We start from the raw sequence: 17,832 nt of genomic DNA, 5'->3' as shown, positions 1-17,832 counted from the left end.
AGATAACAGAGGATCAGCACAAGTGATATGACCTTTATTCCAAGTCTGACTTACTGTCAGTAAACTCCTGCTTATATAGCGTCCAACAATTAGGGAAGATGGACAAGAGTGATCATCATACATGGTATTGTTTATTGATCAGATTATGGTATCTGTAACTGCACTGCGTATTTACTTTGAAGTCATGAAGTTCTGCCGAGTGTTATACACATATCATGTGTAGCTTGTAAAGGGCGCACAGATCATGTGTAGCTTGTAAAGGGCGCACATATCATGTGTAGCTTGTAAAGGGTGCACATATCATGTGTAGCTTGTAAAGGGCGCACATATCATGTGTAGCTTGTAAAGGGCGCACATATCATGTGTAGCTTGTAAAGGGCGCACATATCATGTGTAGCTTGTAAAGGGCGCACATATCATGTGTAGCTTGTAAAGGGCGCACATATCATGTGTAGCTTGTAAAGGGCGCACATATCATGTGTAGCTTGTAAAGGGCATATTGAATTAATTAGATGTTTAATAAGATCGTAGTCAGTCCGTGCCTTAACATAAGTTTATACAGAGTTGAAACGTCAATATCATATATTATCAAAACCAGCAGTGGTCATAAAGTTCTATTCACCTAAATGATCATTCAATTTGATGAAAGGTATAGATCACTTTGCCACAAGTTTCTTGTCAACATACAATTGATATTGTATGGTATAAAATAAAATGAAATGAAATGGGGATTTTACGTCCTACTTTTTTGCTCAGACTGGGCTAATGACGGGCATAAGCCATGCATTGTGCTATAACTTTAGTTTTGCCCGGACAGTAGCGCTATGGCCAACTCTTATTTCAAATTCCAACAGCCAAAGTTTCTTTTACGGGCACACCAGTGGGTTCACGGGACCTCAGGTTTTCGTCCCATCCGAAGGACTAGATACTGTCCTTACTAGACTTTCTGTAAATAGATTTTGCTTTTTATTTACCTCGCGATGCATAATAAGAGAGAGCCTCGGACGACTTAGCTGTAGTGGGCATATGTTTCTTTGCTATGCAACCTCTCTGAACTCTTGACTTTGTCACTAGAGGGATCTTTAGAGGGATTAGGAAATGAAATGGGGTTTAACGTCCTACTGTTCTGCTTCGACTGGGCTAATGACGGACACACGCTATGCAGTGTGCTATGAGGGATATTTTGCCCGGACAGCGGCTTTACGGCCTACTCTTATATCGAATTCCAACTGTCAGGAGATTTTTTACGTGCACGCTAATGTGTAAGATCTTTAGCAGTGGGAGAAAACCGGAGGACCCAGATAAAACCCGCGAGGTTGGAAAGGCGACCCTACTCCTTGTCAAATACAACAGGGAATCGAAACCATACCACTTAACTTAATGACACACCTTATGATTTAAAACGTATTATATCTCGCTCGTTCAGATTTTCCCTACAGCACACGGCCTGGCGTAGGCTCGACTTCATTATCCCGAATGCAGAAACAATGAATTCTCGTAATCATTAAGATTGGAAAAAGTGCAAACAAGGGGCGGATCCAGGATTCTCAGAAAGGGGGTGCGTGCTGCCCCCCCCCCTTGGGAGTGCGTAGTCCGGCCCTCAATAGGCGGACTGACGGCCAATCAACCAAGTCACCAACCGGAGCCCGGCCCTCGATGGGCGGACTGACGGGCAATAAACCAAGTCAGCAACCGGCTCGTTCCTTGCCCGCGCGAATATATATGGGCAATACATTGTTCGCCACCGCAAAAAATAGGCGTGCGCCGGGTGCGCCCCCCCCCCCCCTCTGGATCCGCGCCTGCAAAGTACTGCATTCTGAACAAATCAACTTTGGGAGGTGAGTGGCCAACCGGTTAATGCGTACGCGCTTGATCACACGTAGTGTCATTGAATCAAGTGGTGTGGTTTCGATATCCCGCCTGTCCAACCTCGTCGGTTCTCTCCGGGTCCTCCGATGTCCTTCCACTGCTAAAGACCCCTACGCGCAATCGAATTATTGAAATAAAATTAAACTATATATTAGTCCCGAAGTTACCTGAAATGAAATGGGGTTTAACGTCCTACTGTTCTGCTCCTAACCTGGGCTAATAAAGACGGGCATACGCCATACAGTGTGCTATGAGGGAAATTTTGCCCGGGCAGCGGCGCTACGGCCTACTCTTATATCGAATTCCAACTGGTAAGGGATCTTTTACGTACACGCCAATGTGTACACGGGACCTCGGTTTTTCGTCCCATCCGAACGACTAGACAGCTGTCCTTGTCAGGACCTAGTTTGTGTCGATTGGACGTTTCCCTCTCTCTCACTCTCCATGAAACACACGTTATTTCCTCATACAATGTCGCTGTTTAGAATCTTAGTAAACATAGTCGTTATTAAATGTCACATGGTGTGTATTAGATCTATTTTATAAGGCCAACTTCAGGTTTGGTCCAGGGTCACGAGATGTAAACAAAGCTAGCGGTAATCCGAACCCTGGACCTAACCCTAATGCTTACCCAAACCCTAACCTATTATCTCGCCAACAGTCACGTGCCCTAACCGTATTTACATCTCGCAGAGACCTTGGCGAAACTTGAGCTGGCCTTAACAAATAGATTTAGCCCATGGTGTGTGTGTACAGCGATAGAAAACTGTGTCACGAACTCTCAAATAAAAACATTGAAACCACTCACCTTTAAAGAAACGAAGTAACCTGTAACGAAAACTGGGTTAATGTAGTCGATATTTGGAAACACGCTAATACAAAGCAGTTGGGTTCCGTTTCTTGACCTGTGTACCGGGTCCCTGCTAGGTCATGGTGTTCGTTTACCTGGCGATAAAGTGGGGATCGATTATTTCGAAGGCCGAGTTGTTGTTGTTGTTTTTAGTGTTTAAGGTCCGCTTCCACCGAAGGTGATATCGCAGACAAGTTGTCTTATTTTCATTTTTGTTATCTTAGCGCACGCGTAGGGGTTTTTGCATCTCATTCCAATTCTTTTACCCTCGCGCAGGACAGCTGTCTTGTCGTTCGGATGGAACGAAAAACCGAGGTCACGTGTACACATTGGTCTACACGTAAAACATCTCTTGACAGTTGGAATTCGATATAAGAGCAGACCGTAGCACCGCTGTCCCGGCAAAATGTCACTCATAGAACATTGTATGGCGTATGCCCGTCTTCATTAGCCCAGTTCGGAGCACAACACTAGGACGTTAAACCCCATTTCATTTCATTTCTTTTAAACTCGATCTAAAACTTATTGACACAAAGCCTGTCATTTTTGTTTCGAATCCTCGGTTGTACGTGACCAAGGAGTAGGGTCGCTTGTCCAATCTCGTGGGTTTTCTCCGGGTCCCCCGGTTTCCTCCCACTGCTAAAGACCCCTACGCGCAAGCGATTTATTGAAATGAAATTAAACCATATATGTTAGTCCCGAAATGACCTAGTTTGTGTCGAGTGGACGTTAAAGCCCATGTCTCCCTCTCCCTCTGTCATTTTTGACTTACATTCTCTTTAAGCCACGATATTTGTTTACATTGGTATTGTGTCGATAGTAATGAATGTGGCTACTATATATTTACTATAGCATTCCATGTATTTGTATACCATACAAGAGTTCACTGAACTCCTTATACCCGTGTTTATAAACCCAGTTACGACACCCAGCCATATTTTTAAAGAGACATTCGGTTAGAAAAAAAAGAAGAGCTAAACAAACCTGCGCCATGAGCATACTGTTTGGATGGAATGCGCGCAATATAGATATTCATTATTATTATTATTATTATTATTATTATTATATATTTTCGTTCAGAGTTTGACGGTGGCCCGCACTCTAAAAATGTCAACACGTGTCTACTTAATGTAAGCTGCAAGGAATGGAAAGGGGTTTAGAGAGAGAGGGAGAGATGGGGTTTAACGTCCACTCGACACCAATTAGGTCATTTCTGGACTAACATATGCTTCAATTTTATTTCAATAATTCGCTTGCGAGTAAGGGTCTTTAACGGTGCTATGAGGGAAATATATAGACACATGTTTGTCGCTGCCGGAGGAAAATTCTCTCTCTGTCAGTGCACACGTACATTGCACCTTACATTAACTAGACACGTGTTGGCATTTTTAGAGTGAGGGTCACCGTCAAACACTTCAAACGATCTAAAGCATTCACCTGAAGAAATACTGGGCTAATGAAGACGGGCATACGGCATACAGTGTGCTATGAGGGATGAGAGAAATTTTGCCCAGGCAGCGGCACTATGGCCTAGTCTTACATCGAATTCCAACTGACAAGGGATCTTTTACGTGCATGCAATGTATACACGGGTTCTTGGTTTTTCGTCCCATCCGTTCTGCACCACTGACAAGGGGAAACCACGCCGGAAAACCCCTATGAACTTTCTGGGCCAATGCAGGGATCGAACACGCAACCTCCAGGCTAGAGACCCAGCGTCTTACCCACTTAACCACCGTGGTTCCCCCTGATCTTTAAAGAGCTAAATCTATTTACTTAAACATGCATTGTGCAAGAGCTAAATCTGCCAATTGCGGGTCTTTCTTTAGGCCTGAAATGTTATCTAAATTATTAATTAGACTTTATTTAACTTATCCGGGGATCACGTGGCTAAGTGGGTAAGACGCTAGCTCGCTAGCCTGGAGGTCGGGTGTTCGATCCTTGCATTGGCCGAGAAAGTTCATCCAGATTTTCCGGCGTGGTTCTCCCTTGTCAGTGATGCAGGACGGAGGGGTTGACAAGGAAAGCTGTCTAGTCGTTCGGATGGGACGAGAAACCGAGGTCCTGTGTACACATTGGCGTGCACGTAAAAGATCCCTTGGCAGTTGGAATTCGATATAAGAGTAGGCCGTAGTGCCGCTGTCAGGGCAAAATTTCCATCATGGCACACTGTATGGCGTATGCCCGTCTTCATTAGCCCAGCTTAGGAGCAGAACAGTAGGACGTTAAACTCCATTTCATTTCATTTAACTTATCCAGACCATAGTCAACTCTCGATGCCATCTTATGTGTCCGATTTTCAATGGATTTGTATCCGATCTGCTGTTAAACGTCCGTTGATGATTAATCGCAAAAATGGATAATCGAGACAGCGCTAACAATGACAATCGAGGCTACCAAGATTTTAAAATAAGGTTTTCTTGGCTTAGAGTGAAGCAATTTGACTGAAATTTTCAGCATATTCCCTTTACATCGTCTAGTTTTTAACTATTATAGTGAGAACTGCCAACTATTTATCTAATCTCCCATAATGTATCTTTAAACATTTATGAACGTGCCAAGCTCACAATCATCTCTCTAGACCATCGGATGACTCCGATTTTAAGAATATTAGATCCGACACCACGTCCATTTAAGAGTTTATTAACATGACAAGCTCATAATTATCTCTCTAGACCATCGGATGGCTCCGACTTTAAGAATATTAGATCCGACACCACGTCCATTTAAGAGTTTATTAACATGACAAGCTCATAATTATCTCTCTAGACCATCGGATGACTCCGATTTTAAGAATATTAGATCCGACACCACGTCCATTTAAGAGTTTATTAACATGACAAGTACATAATCATAGGGTTAAACGATGTCTGCCATATCTACGTTAAAAGATAATATGACGAACTAATTTTTACATCCAATTGAAGGACTAAAAATCAGGACTAATTTAATTATCATGACAATGGTACTTCACAATTTAGACTATTTTTTGTCAAAACTTAGGCAAATGTCTGACGGCATAGGGTCAAAAGCCGCTCGTATGAACTGTGACGCGACCTATTACTACAACCGGTCAGATCTTCATGTAGTGTAGGCCATCGAAAGTATAAAAAAAACGAAACGAAATATAGATCTGTATATTAATCAGATTGGCAGTTTATTAACTATCAATTCTATATTTTTTTTTAAAAAGAAAAGAAAAAAGTACGGTCGTACTATAGGTGTCATGTTCCTGAAGCAACGACTGTGAGTTTTACAACATCTGGCCGTTGCTTGTTTACTTCACAATTCCCGAACTTATAACTATGTCATCTACAGACACGTGAGCAGTAGCGTCCAATCAGAGGTTGTGACATCGCGACCTCCGCGGAAACCTTGACATTGAATGTACCTTCAACTTTGCAACTCGATTGTCACGGCTCTGGTCACAACTAGACATTTTAGCTTGAAAGCCCTAGACTTGGTATTCGCGACGATCGAGGAATCTGATAGACTCACAAACTGGGCTTGTACCCAATCGAAATTAGTGCCGACATTTGTAGGGTATTACGCGTAGGCCTTGATAAGATGTACGTAGTTAAAGCGAGATCAAGCCTTCTATTGAAGATGTATAGTAGGTGTATAAACCAGTGATTGTTTTCCATATAAAATGTGGGGTTTTTTTTTAATGCGCTCAATCGCTAAATGCCACTCAAGGATTAAATTCTAAAACTTGATATTTGTTGTTCTTTGTTGGGGCGTCTGTTTATATGTAGTTTATATTGTCTTATCGGAGAGGGGTTGGGTGGCCTAACGGTTAGCGCGTGCGCGTGTATCATACGGTCTGTCATTGAGTCAACTGGCGTGGTTTCGATTTTCTGCTTGTACGTGTCCAGCATCGTGGGTTTTCTGCGGGTCCTCCTGTTTTCTCCCACTGCTAAAGATTCCTACGCGCAAGCGAATTATTCAAAATAAATTGTTAATCTAGTCCCGAAATTCCCTAGTTTGTGTGGAGTGGATCTCTCTCTCTCTCTCTCTTTCTCTCTCTCTCTCTCGGTGGTTAAGACGCTGGCTCACTAGCCTGGAGGTCGGGTGTTCGATCCCTGCATTGGCCGAGAAAGTTCATCCTGATTATCCGACGTGGTTTCCCCTTGTCAGTGGTGCAGAACGGAGGGCCTGACAAGGACAGCTGTCTAGTCCTTCGGATGAGACGAAAAAACGAGGTCCCGTGTATACATTAGAATGCACGTAAAAGATCCCTTGGCAGTTGGAATTCGATATAAGAGTAGGCGATAGTGCCGCTATCCGAGCAAAATCTCCCTCATAGCACACTGTATGGCGTATGCCCGTCTTCATTAGCTCAGTCGGAGCAGAACAGTGGGACGTTAAACCCCATTTCATTTCATTTCACGTGCGTGTAGTGTGGTACATCTGCACTTACTATATGGAAATTTAATGGAAGTTTTTATTTTATTGTTATTTCCATTCTCATGATATCTTGCCACGATCAATAGCTTAAAGTAGCTAAGTCTCTAACTCAATACCATCCAAAATCTTCGACATTGAAAACACGAATTATTTGTCAATTTAAATCAACATTGATGTTTTGATCTTACCGGGAAAAGATGGCCTTCTGATATCCATTATTTAAGACAAAATAAACATTTTACAATTGGTACACGAATCGTGTAATGTGTTTCAGCGCTATCTGTAATAAGGGACTCGAAAAACGAGTCTAGGCATATTCCACAAGTTATGTCAAACGGTGACGCTATATTCTTATCTGGAGAGCATGCCCAAATTACAGTAAAAACAGAAACGATTGAATGTAAATCAATTTATATACATTCATATTACATTATTATATGCGTTGCGACCCATTTGTGTCAATTTCTAGGTCCCAAATATTAGCGACGTAGCTCCTTTAAGTCTAGATTTTTTTTTCAAATCAAAAATAATCCTGGGCTTTTAAGGACTCGTGTTCTTGAATAGTGTTTCCCGGCGTGGTTCTCCCTTGTCAGTGGTGCAGAACGTAGGGGCTGACAAGGAAAGCTGTCTAGTCGTTCGGATGGGACGAAAAACCGAGGTCCCGTGTACACATTGGCGTGCACGTAAAAGATCCCTTGGCAGTTGGAATTCGATATAAGAGTAGGCCGTAGTGCCGCTGTCCGGGCAAAATTTCCCTCATAGCACACTGTATGGCGTATGCCCGTCTTCATTAGCCCAGGTTAGGAGCAGAACAGTAGGACGTTAAACTCCATTTCATTTCATTTCATTTCTTGAATAGTGTATGCATTCTGCACACAGAGCTAGAAATGTGACTACTTTGAAAATAGATCTCTGTACTGAATGGCCGCCATATTCAAAATTAATATACAATTTTAATGCGGTTTTAATCCTCTTTACACAAAAAAACACATTTTCGATTTCATTAAATGAAAGCAGATAAACACTTCTAAAAATTCTCGAGTTATTCTTAGAGTTTTAGACTAAAATCGTCGATTTAGGAATTAAAATGTCGGTCAACTAACTTCGTGTATGTTTCAAGCTGAGCTAATTGTAGACAGGCGGTATAGCTTACGTATGTATTGTATGTATGTACATATCATAAATAGTTAAATATGTCAACAGAAAGTAATATTGTCTGGATATGCGCAAATTATCGATAGTCTTAAATCTGTGTCACGATTTCAATTTGAAAAGCGTTCTATTTAATGTTATTTTATAACAATGTCATGGAATGTTAGTGGGATATTTCTACATTCGGACATCCCCGTCTTTTATGGTTATTGAAATGAAATGAAATGAAATGGGGTTTAACGTCCTAATGTTCTGCTCCTATACTGGGATAATGAAGACAGGCATACGTCATACAGTGTGTTATGAGGGAAATTTTGCCCGGGCAGCGGCACTATGGCCTACTCTAATATCGAAATTCAACTGCCAAGTGATCATTTACGTGCACGCCAATGTATACACGGGACCTCGGTTTCACGTCACATCCGAACGACTAGACGTACAGCTGTCCTTGTCGGGCCCGACGTCCTGCACCACTGACAAGGGGAAACCACGTTGGAAAATTCTGGTTATTGGATTGTATGTGTTGTATTTGATATTGAGTCTAACTTAAGATTATAACATAAACGAAATCCACCATGTTTTATAAGGGGTTTGAAAAAAGATTTCCTGTAGGTATAACGACCCTGTTCTTCTTCCTTAAGGAAGTGCACTTTTAAGTGCACTTTGTCTACAAAAGCAATTAAATTGCTCGGTGGGGAGCCACGATGGTTTAGTAATTTTGACACTAGCGTACTTTCTGTTCGGCGGGGTTTGTATGGCCGAATGCTTAGCACATGAGCGCTGTATCATAACGTCTGTCATTGAGTCAACTGGCGTGGTTTCAATTCCCCGGTTGTACGTGACAATGAGTAGGGTCGTCTGTCCAACCTCGTGGGGTTTCTCCGGGTCCTCCGGCTTTGCCTCCCGCACGGCTAAAGACTCATACGCGCAAGCGAATTATTGAAGTAAAATAGAACTGTGTGTTAGTCCCGAAATGACATAGTTTGCGTCGAGTGGGCGTTAAACCCCATCTCTCGCTCTCTCTCTCTCTCTCTTTCTCTCTCTCTCTCTCTCTCTCTCTCGTCTTTCTTAACTGGGGAGTAATGAAGAAATCAAAAGACAATTCCTACAGCTACACCGAAATCGCACACTAATGTCTGATAAATTCTCACTCTTTGATGTGGGTCAAATGTATAAATGTCGATATCAGGGAAATTAATACATAGCTCTGTTTTGTGGGGTGATAATCGGTATTCGTTTGAAATATACATGTCTATAGGTAGTCAGAGGTATTATATAACCGGTTTTGTGTTACGCTGTCGACACAAAGCCAAACAGTAAATTAAGATTAGCTAAGAAGCTGACCTTTACGAAATCTTTCGAAACCAGAATCTAATCGTATATATAGTCAAGCGAATTATTGAAATACAATTGAACCATATGTTAGTCCCGAAATGACCTAGCCCGTGTCGAGTGGACGTTAAACCCCATTTCTCTCTCTATCTCACCCAACCCCGTAACTAAAGGAATTCGGTTGTAATAGAAAGTATAGTAGATTATAACTGTATAAGTGTAAAAAATCAGAACAAAAATAACGAAACGAAATTCTAATCTAACATTAATTAGTTTATATATCAAATAATTAGATCCACTTATTCCAAAGATCATTTTATATTTCTGTTTATATCTACGCTGTCCGGCCGACTGTTTATATCTACCAACGGTTTATATCTACCAACGGTTTATATCTACCAACGGTTTATATCTCCACTCTACGACCGACGGTTTATATCTACGCCCTACGACCGACTGTTTATATCTACCAAGGGTTTATATCTACACTCTACGACCGACTGTTTATATCTACCAACGGTTTATATCTACCAACGGTTTATATCTACCAACGGTTTATATCTCCACTCTACGACCGACGGTTTATATCTACGCCCTACGACCGACTGTTTATATCTACCAAGGGTTTATATCTACACTCTACGACCGACTGTTTATATCTACCAACGGTTTATATCTACACTCTACGACCGACAGTTTATATCTACCAACGGTTTATATCTACACTCTACGACCGATAGTTTATATCTTCACTCTACGACCGACTGTTTATATCTTCACTCTACGACCGACTGTTTATATCTACCAACGGTTTATATCTACACTCTACGACCGACACTTTATATCTACGCCCTACGACCGACTGTTTATATCTACCAACGGTTTATATCTACACTCTACGACCGACGGTTTATATCTACCAACGGTTTATATCTACACTCTACGACCGACTGTTTATATCTATACTCTACGACCGATTGTTTATATCTACGCCCTACGACCGACTCTTCCTATCTAAGCTCTACGACCAATTTAACTGTGTAAATCTACGCTCTACGACCGACTGGTTTATATCTAAGCTCTACGATCGACTATTTATATCTACGCTCTACGACCCACTGTTTATATATGCGTTCTGCGACCGACTGTTTATATCTGCGTTCTACGATCGACTGTTTATATCTACGCTCGGCTACCGACTGTTTATATCTACACTCGTCGACCGACTGTTTATATCTCCGTTCTACGCGTCCGACTGTTTAAGTATTTTTTACAATTTAAGTTTTAAATAATGTGGGGGTGGAGGGAGGGGAAGAAATTGATTTGGATAATAAAAGCAAGAACTATTCCTGGCAGAACATCATGATGATAGAAATCATAAGGTAGTGTAAAAATCAGAAACAAATAAGACGAAACGAAATTGTAATCTTGGGAAAGTCGGCTAAGTAAAAAGCCGTGTTTCCATTGAATAAGTTGGCGATCAACTTTCAGATACTCTAATGTTTGGACGATAACTAGACCCCAAGTCACATCCATTTCATGATCATTAGACATAATTGTTGTACAAAAGCTATAAAACATGATGTTTTGTCATTAAACGTATGGACGTTATTCAACCACGTACATTTACAACTATGTTAGACTCGACAGATAAGGTTACGTTAATGGTTTAGTTTTCTTTTAAGTGCACTTTGTCTACAAAAGCAATTAAATTGCTCGGTGGGGAGCCACGATGGCTTAGTAATTTTGACACTAGCGTACTTTCTGTTCGGCGGGGTTTGTATGGCCGAATGGTTAGAGCGTTTCCCCGGTTGTATGTGGCAAGGAGTATGGTCGCCAGTCCAACCTGGTGGGTCTTCTCCGGGTCCTCCGGTTTCCTCCCACTGCTAACGACCCCTACGCGCAAGCGAATTATTGAAATAAAATTGAACCATGTGTTAGTCCCGAAATAACCTAGTTTGTATGGAGTGGACGTTAAACCCCATTTTTTGCTCTCTCAATCTTTGTTCAATGCCTGAGTTGGCCGAGAAAATTTCTCAGGATTTTCCAGTTTGGGTTCACCTTGTCCATGATGCAGACATGAGAGCAAGGACAAGCGTCCAAGTCCCGAGTATTCAATTATTAGAACGTTAAAAATCCCCTGAAAGATGGGAATCCGAAAATACTGTAGGTCGTAGCGCCGCTATCCGAGTAAAATTATAACAAATTGCATGAAGTATGCGCCGTCTTCACTGCCATTGAGTCAAGAAACGTGGTTTAGATCCCCGCTTGTACGTGACAAGGAATAGGGTCGTCTGTCCAACCTCATGCGTTCGTCCGGGTAGCTTACTCAGGTTTTTCCCACAGCTAAAGACCCTTACGCGCAAACGAATTATTGAAATAAAATTGAAGCACATGTTAGTCCCGAAATAACCTAGTTTATGTCGAGTGGACGTTAAACCCCATCTCTCTCTCTCTCTCTCTCTCTCTCTCTTCTCTCTCTCTCTCTCTCTCTCTCTCTCTAGTAAACAGATCGAACACAAAACGATCACGCTGATCATTCCTGCGGTTTATTTCATTTGCCGAGATCTAACTGTTTTTGTTGTTGTATGTATATAGCGAGAATAATGACGAGAGGAGTTCAAGTTAATATGTGCCATTGTTGGATGTTATTATGCTACCAGCCTACAGGCAGTAACTTCTAGTTTGATCAGCGATATGTAGACTGGAATAGTTATATAATTAAATCAGTAATAGCCAACCCGATCAATAATCGTATACATTTTATAAGTTACTAGCAGGATACCCGGCTTCGCTCGGGGGTCATAAGTCCAAGACCGGAAGTGGTAGACTAACGCCACCTGGCCTATGTTACTCCTCGGTCCGAGCTACCCCTATACCCCAAATTTCAGACTCGGGGCAGACCTAGTGTAGCCGCAAACCCCGAACAGACCGGCTTCGCTCGGGGGTCATAACTCCGAAACCGGAAGTGGTAGACTAACGCCACCTGGCCTATGTTACTCCCTGGTCCGAGCTACCCCTATACCCCAAATTTCAGACTCGGGGCAGATGTAGCCGCCAACCCCGAACAGGCAGACTTCGCTCGGGGGTCATAACTCCGAAACCGGAAGTAGTAGACTAACGCCACCTGGCCTATGTTACTCCCCGGTCCGAGTTACCCCTATACCCCAAATTTCAGACTCGGGGCAGACCTAGTGTAGCCGCCAACCCCAAACAGACCGGCGTCGCTCGGGGGGTCATAACTCCGAAACTGGAAGTGGTAGACTAACGCGACCTGGCCTATGTTACTCCCCGGTCCGAGTTACCCATATACCCCAAATTTCAGACTCGGGGCAGACCTAGTGTAGCCGCCAACCCCGAACAGACAGACAGACAGACAGACAGACAAACGACAGTCTCAAATATATATATAGATTTGTTATCGTATATTGAAATATGACATGACAATAACTTGACGCTATTTCTGGATAATGTGAAACGGAAATTTAAAATATATTTAATACGAACCATTGTTAGAATGTGATATGTTTTTGACGATTTGTTTGGTATTCTTAAAGGCATCATTTTCATTTTCGCTTGTTTTGTTATATATATATATATATATACGTAAAATAAAGTAAATGCGTCCATTCTAGATGATTATGTTATTACTGATTTCCGATAATTACTGCCAGAGTTATGGCCCTTGATCACTTTGAAAAATCTTGTGGACGCTCTAGAGGCCAAAGTTAATATCCGATTGACCTTAAATTTATACACAGTGTTTAAGGTCATGAGCCGAAGAAGCCTATTGATTTTCAGCGATTTCCGATAATTACTACTAGAGGTATAGCCTTTGATCGCTTCAAAAAATCTTGTGGACGCTCTAAAGGCCAAAGTTAATATCCGATTGACTCTAAATTTATACACAGTGATAAAGGTCATGACACGAAGAGGGCTATTGATTTTTAGCGATTTCCGATAATTACTGCCAGAGTTATGGCCCTTGGTCACTTCAAAAAATCTTGTGGATGCTCTACAGGCTAAAGTTAATATCCGATTGACTTTAAATTTATACACAGTGCTTGAGGTAATGAGACGGAGAAGCCTATTGATTTTCAGCGATTTCTGATAATTACTGCCAGAGTTATGGCCCTTGATCACTTCAAAAAATATTTTGGACGCTCTAGAGGCCAAAGTTAATATTCGATTGACCTTAAATTTATACCAGTGTTTAAGGTCATGAGACGAAGAATCCTATTGATTTTCAACAATTCCCGATAATCGATAATTACTGCCAATGTTATGGCCCTTGATCACTTTGTGACGCTCTAAAGGCTAAAGTTATCAACCGATTGACTTCAGATTGATACACAGAGTTTAAGATCTTGAGATGAACAAGTATTGTGATTTTCAATGAATTTTTATGACTTGAACAGCTAAATCCATGATATTAAAAGTTTTGTATACAAAACGTTAGCATGGGGCAGAACTTTATAAAAACCAAACAAATTCATATAGTTTTCTGATAATTACTTAATGAGTTGTTGCTCTTAATCAGATTTCATTACCGAAAAAAGTAAAATATGTGGGTGTATGTTTCGTTGCCTGGCATCCTATCTTTATCTAAAGCTTTCAATCTCGAAACTTAGCGAAAGTGCGAAACCATTTCGAGTTTAAAAGTTAGTTTCAAAATTTTAAAATACTAATTATATATCAATACATATAGGTCCATAACTTTCATAAGAAATAAATGATGACGGCGAAAAAAACTTTTTATTAAAATTAATATTATTTTTCTTACAGTACTCTCTTACATTTTTACAAAATTTTACAACATCAATTTCTATAGTAGTAGAACTGTCAAGGGATTTCATTCTCCTTTTATACACAGAAATTCGGGCACAGATTAGTATTAAGTTGACTAACTCGAACGGCTGAGAGTTTTTTTTGGGATTGTAACCCAATTAAAAAATATGTTTTGAGATCTTCCTCACTACTAGCAAATCTAGACAATTAAAAAATTAAATCTTCAGTTTCTTCTTTTACTACTGGGCAAATGTCATCTAATGTTTTATTTATCTTGAATAATTTTAATTTTGTCCAAATAATGTTGTGTACAACTTTGTAATCTAATGCTATCATTTGCGGGTCTTTAAAACTTAAAAATTTATATTCATCACTCTTTTCTCCCAAAATACAATACATTTCGGTTCTACGAACAATTTCCTAATAAGACTGTTGTAACAGAACTTTTTGTTAATTGCTCTGGTTCAATTTATTCGTTATCAGTTGTAAAAATACATTCTTTTCTTTTTTAAAGGAAGGTAGTAGGATTGCTAATAATGTAACACCAAATATCAGGAATTTAAGACTTTATAATATCATATTGTTTTAATATTTTTTCGCTACAATACTCAGGGAAATCTGTACGAATGATATCTAATATAGTATGGGGTAGTAAGAAGTCGGGTTTTACACAATCTAATTAAAATATAGATCTATATTTCGTTTCGTTTTTTATACTTTCGATGGCCTACACTACATGTAGATCTAAAAAGTTATAGTGGGAGTTCACTTTCTATGACGTCAGGTAGCAAGCAAGCGACATTTGACCCGATTACGTCAGTCGTTCGATTAACCAATTAGCGACCGCCATGTATTTTTTATCTACTTTTGCTTTGTTTTGATTTCTATTGCCGCTAATGTCTACCCACAGTTCCGCGCAAAAAAGGTCAAACGCTCGATTCGACAGACCATTTGATTGGCTGACCCCTCATTTCAAGCAGAACACGAGTTAAATAACAACGCTTCCAGATCCAAGTGTAGTAAAGACAAGTAAAATCGAAATTTTGAACTATAAAAACGAAACGAAATTGGTCAAAAGGTCAAAAGCCGCTCATATGACCTCTGACGCGATCTATCGCTACAACCGGTCAGATCTTCATGTAGTGTAGGCCATCGAAAGTATAAAAAAAACGAAACGAAATAGAGATCTGTATTGTAGTCAGATTGCCTTTTAATTATTTCATGGGTTGTTACTCGTGATTGGGGGTAGGGGGAGGGTGGCCGAATGGTTAGCGCGTGCGTGTTTTATCATAAGGTCTGTCATTGAGTCAACTGGTTTGGTTTCGATTCCCCGGTTGCACGTGACAAGGAGTATGGTCGCCTGTCCAACCTCGTGGGTTTTCTCCGGGTCCTCCCTTGTCCTCCCACTGCTAAAGACCCCTACGCGCAAGCAAATTATTGAAATGACCTAGTTTGTGTCGAGAGGACGTTACCCCCCCCCCACTCTCTCTCTCTCTCTCTCTCTCTCTCTCGCTTCCACTACCTACAAAAGAATAAATATTCAAAAAATCTTTGTGGTGAAATATGTTTCCCTCTGGTGGTTTATCGTATGATTTATGATGTCGGCGTTAAATGATGACATATTTCGCTTTCAATATTAATGTACAATTACGTGGGAAGAAAAACAGAAGAACGTAGATTGTATTTTTAAAGTGGCAATATATAAAAGTCTCGATCGTCCATTTTAACATCAAATTCAATCAAGATCAAGACCACCCGAAGATCTAGAGCGTTGCTTATAGACTTGACATGTAAATAAATTTATAATTTATAATTTATAACATAATTTAAAAAAACGATTCATGTAATCGAGAGAGAGAGAGAGAGAGAGAGAGAGGGGGGGGTTAACGTCCACTCGACACAAACTAGGTCATTTCGGGACTAACACATGGTTCAATTTTATTTCAATAATTCGCTTGCGCGTAGGGGTCTTTAGCAGTGGGAGGAAACCGGAGGACCCGGAGAAAACCCACGAGGTTGTACGGGCGACCCTACTCCTTGTCACGTACAACTGGGGTATCGAAACCACGCCAGTTGACTCATAGACAGACCTTATGATACAGCGCGCACGTGCTAACCATTCGGCCATCCAACCCCCCTTTAACTATAACTGGAAGTTAATATTGATAATGTTACATATTCATTTAATTAGCTTATTCTTCTAAAATCCTTTGGAGGCAGAATGATGTCTTGGAACTTTTGTTTGAAGAAATATCGATGTTAATGGAGGAAAAATTGCTTTCAATGAAACTGATTTAGATATATAATAGTGTTTTCAACATTTCTAAATCGGATCAATTTTTATTAAAATACAGATAAATATTTCATTTTGTTTTTTCTTATTCTTTCGATGGATGGGTGAAGTAGATTTGTGCTAGTGATAGGGCCACCTCAATTTTCGTTATAGGTCACGAGATGTAAAGAGGACTAACGCTAATCCAAACCCTGCCCCTAACCCTAGACCTAGCCCCAATGCTTACCCTAACCCTAGTCAACACTCACGTGACCTAATCTTATTTACATCTTAGCGACATTGACAACAATTGAGCTGGCCTTAACAAATATATTTAGGCAGGTAAAGTGCGGAGAAACTAAAACGAAATTTTGAACTATAAAAAACGAAACGAAATAGGATCTGTGTTTTAATGAGAATGTAAATCGATGTTTTTAAAGATACATTATGGGAGATTAGATAAAGAGCTGGCAGTTCTAACTATAATATTTTCATTGTCCCCCGCCTTTCGAAGAAAGCAGGGGACTATTAAAATGGGTTCGTCCGTCTGTCTGTCCGTCACACTTTTTGGGACACAATAACTCTCCTTCTAATTGGGCTAGAATGTTTAAGCTTGGTGTAGGTTTTTATTAGGTCAATGCCTTGATGGATTTCGAAGATGGGCATTTTCTGTTTAGGGTAAGCAGAGATAAACAATTTGATTGGTTGATGCTTTGAGACATGATAACTTTAGTTCTAATGAATTGAGAGTGATGACACGCGGAGTATAGATTCATTATATCATAACCTTGACTAAGTTCGATGATGAGAATTTTCTGCTTAGACTAAGGAGCGATAAGTAATGTGATTGGTCAAGACTTTGGAACATAACAACCCTGCTTTTAATTGAGGTAGAATGTTTAAACTTGATGTAGATGTTCATTAGGTGAATGTCTTGACTGAGTTCAATGATTAACATTCCAAGCTAAAGCTAAGCAGAGCTAAGCAATTTCATTGGTCGATGCTTTAGGACAAGATAACTTTGATTCTATCTGACAGAGAGTGATAAAACTTAATGTATAGTTGATAAATGTGCGATTAATTAATATGTGTCATCTATTTATTTTGGGATTTTGGGCTTGTTAAAGATACATTATGGGAGATTAGATAAAGAGCTGGCAGT

At 40.5% G+C, this 17,832-nt stretch overlaps 1 protein-coding gene across 2 annotated transcripts in view; it reads left to right on the top strand.

Moving 5' to 3' along the window:
* The window catches only part of LOC126815896 (1,25-dihydroxyvitamin D(3) 24-hydroxylase, mitochondrial), a 58,456-nt gene that overhangs the window by 16,948 nt on the left and 23,676 nt on the right, over window positions 1-17,832 (top strand). The gene's annotated exons all lie outside the window — the stretch shown is intronic.

This window comes from Patella vulgata, chromosome 3, assembly GCF_932274485.2.
Source record: "Patella vulgata chromosome 3, xgPatVulg1.2, whole genome shotgun sequence".
In the NCBI taxonomy this organism is placed as follows: Eukaryota; Metazoa; Mollusca; class Gastropoda; family Patellidae; genus Patella; species Patella vulgata.
Note: the sequence above shows the minus strand (reverse complement) of the source record. Positions and strands in the feature narration are given on the sequence as shown.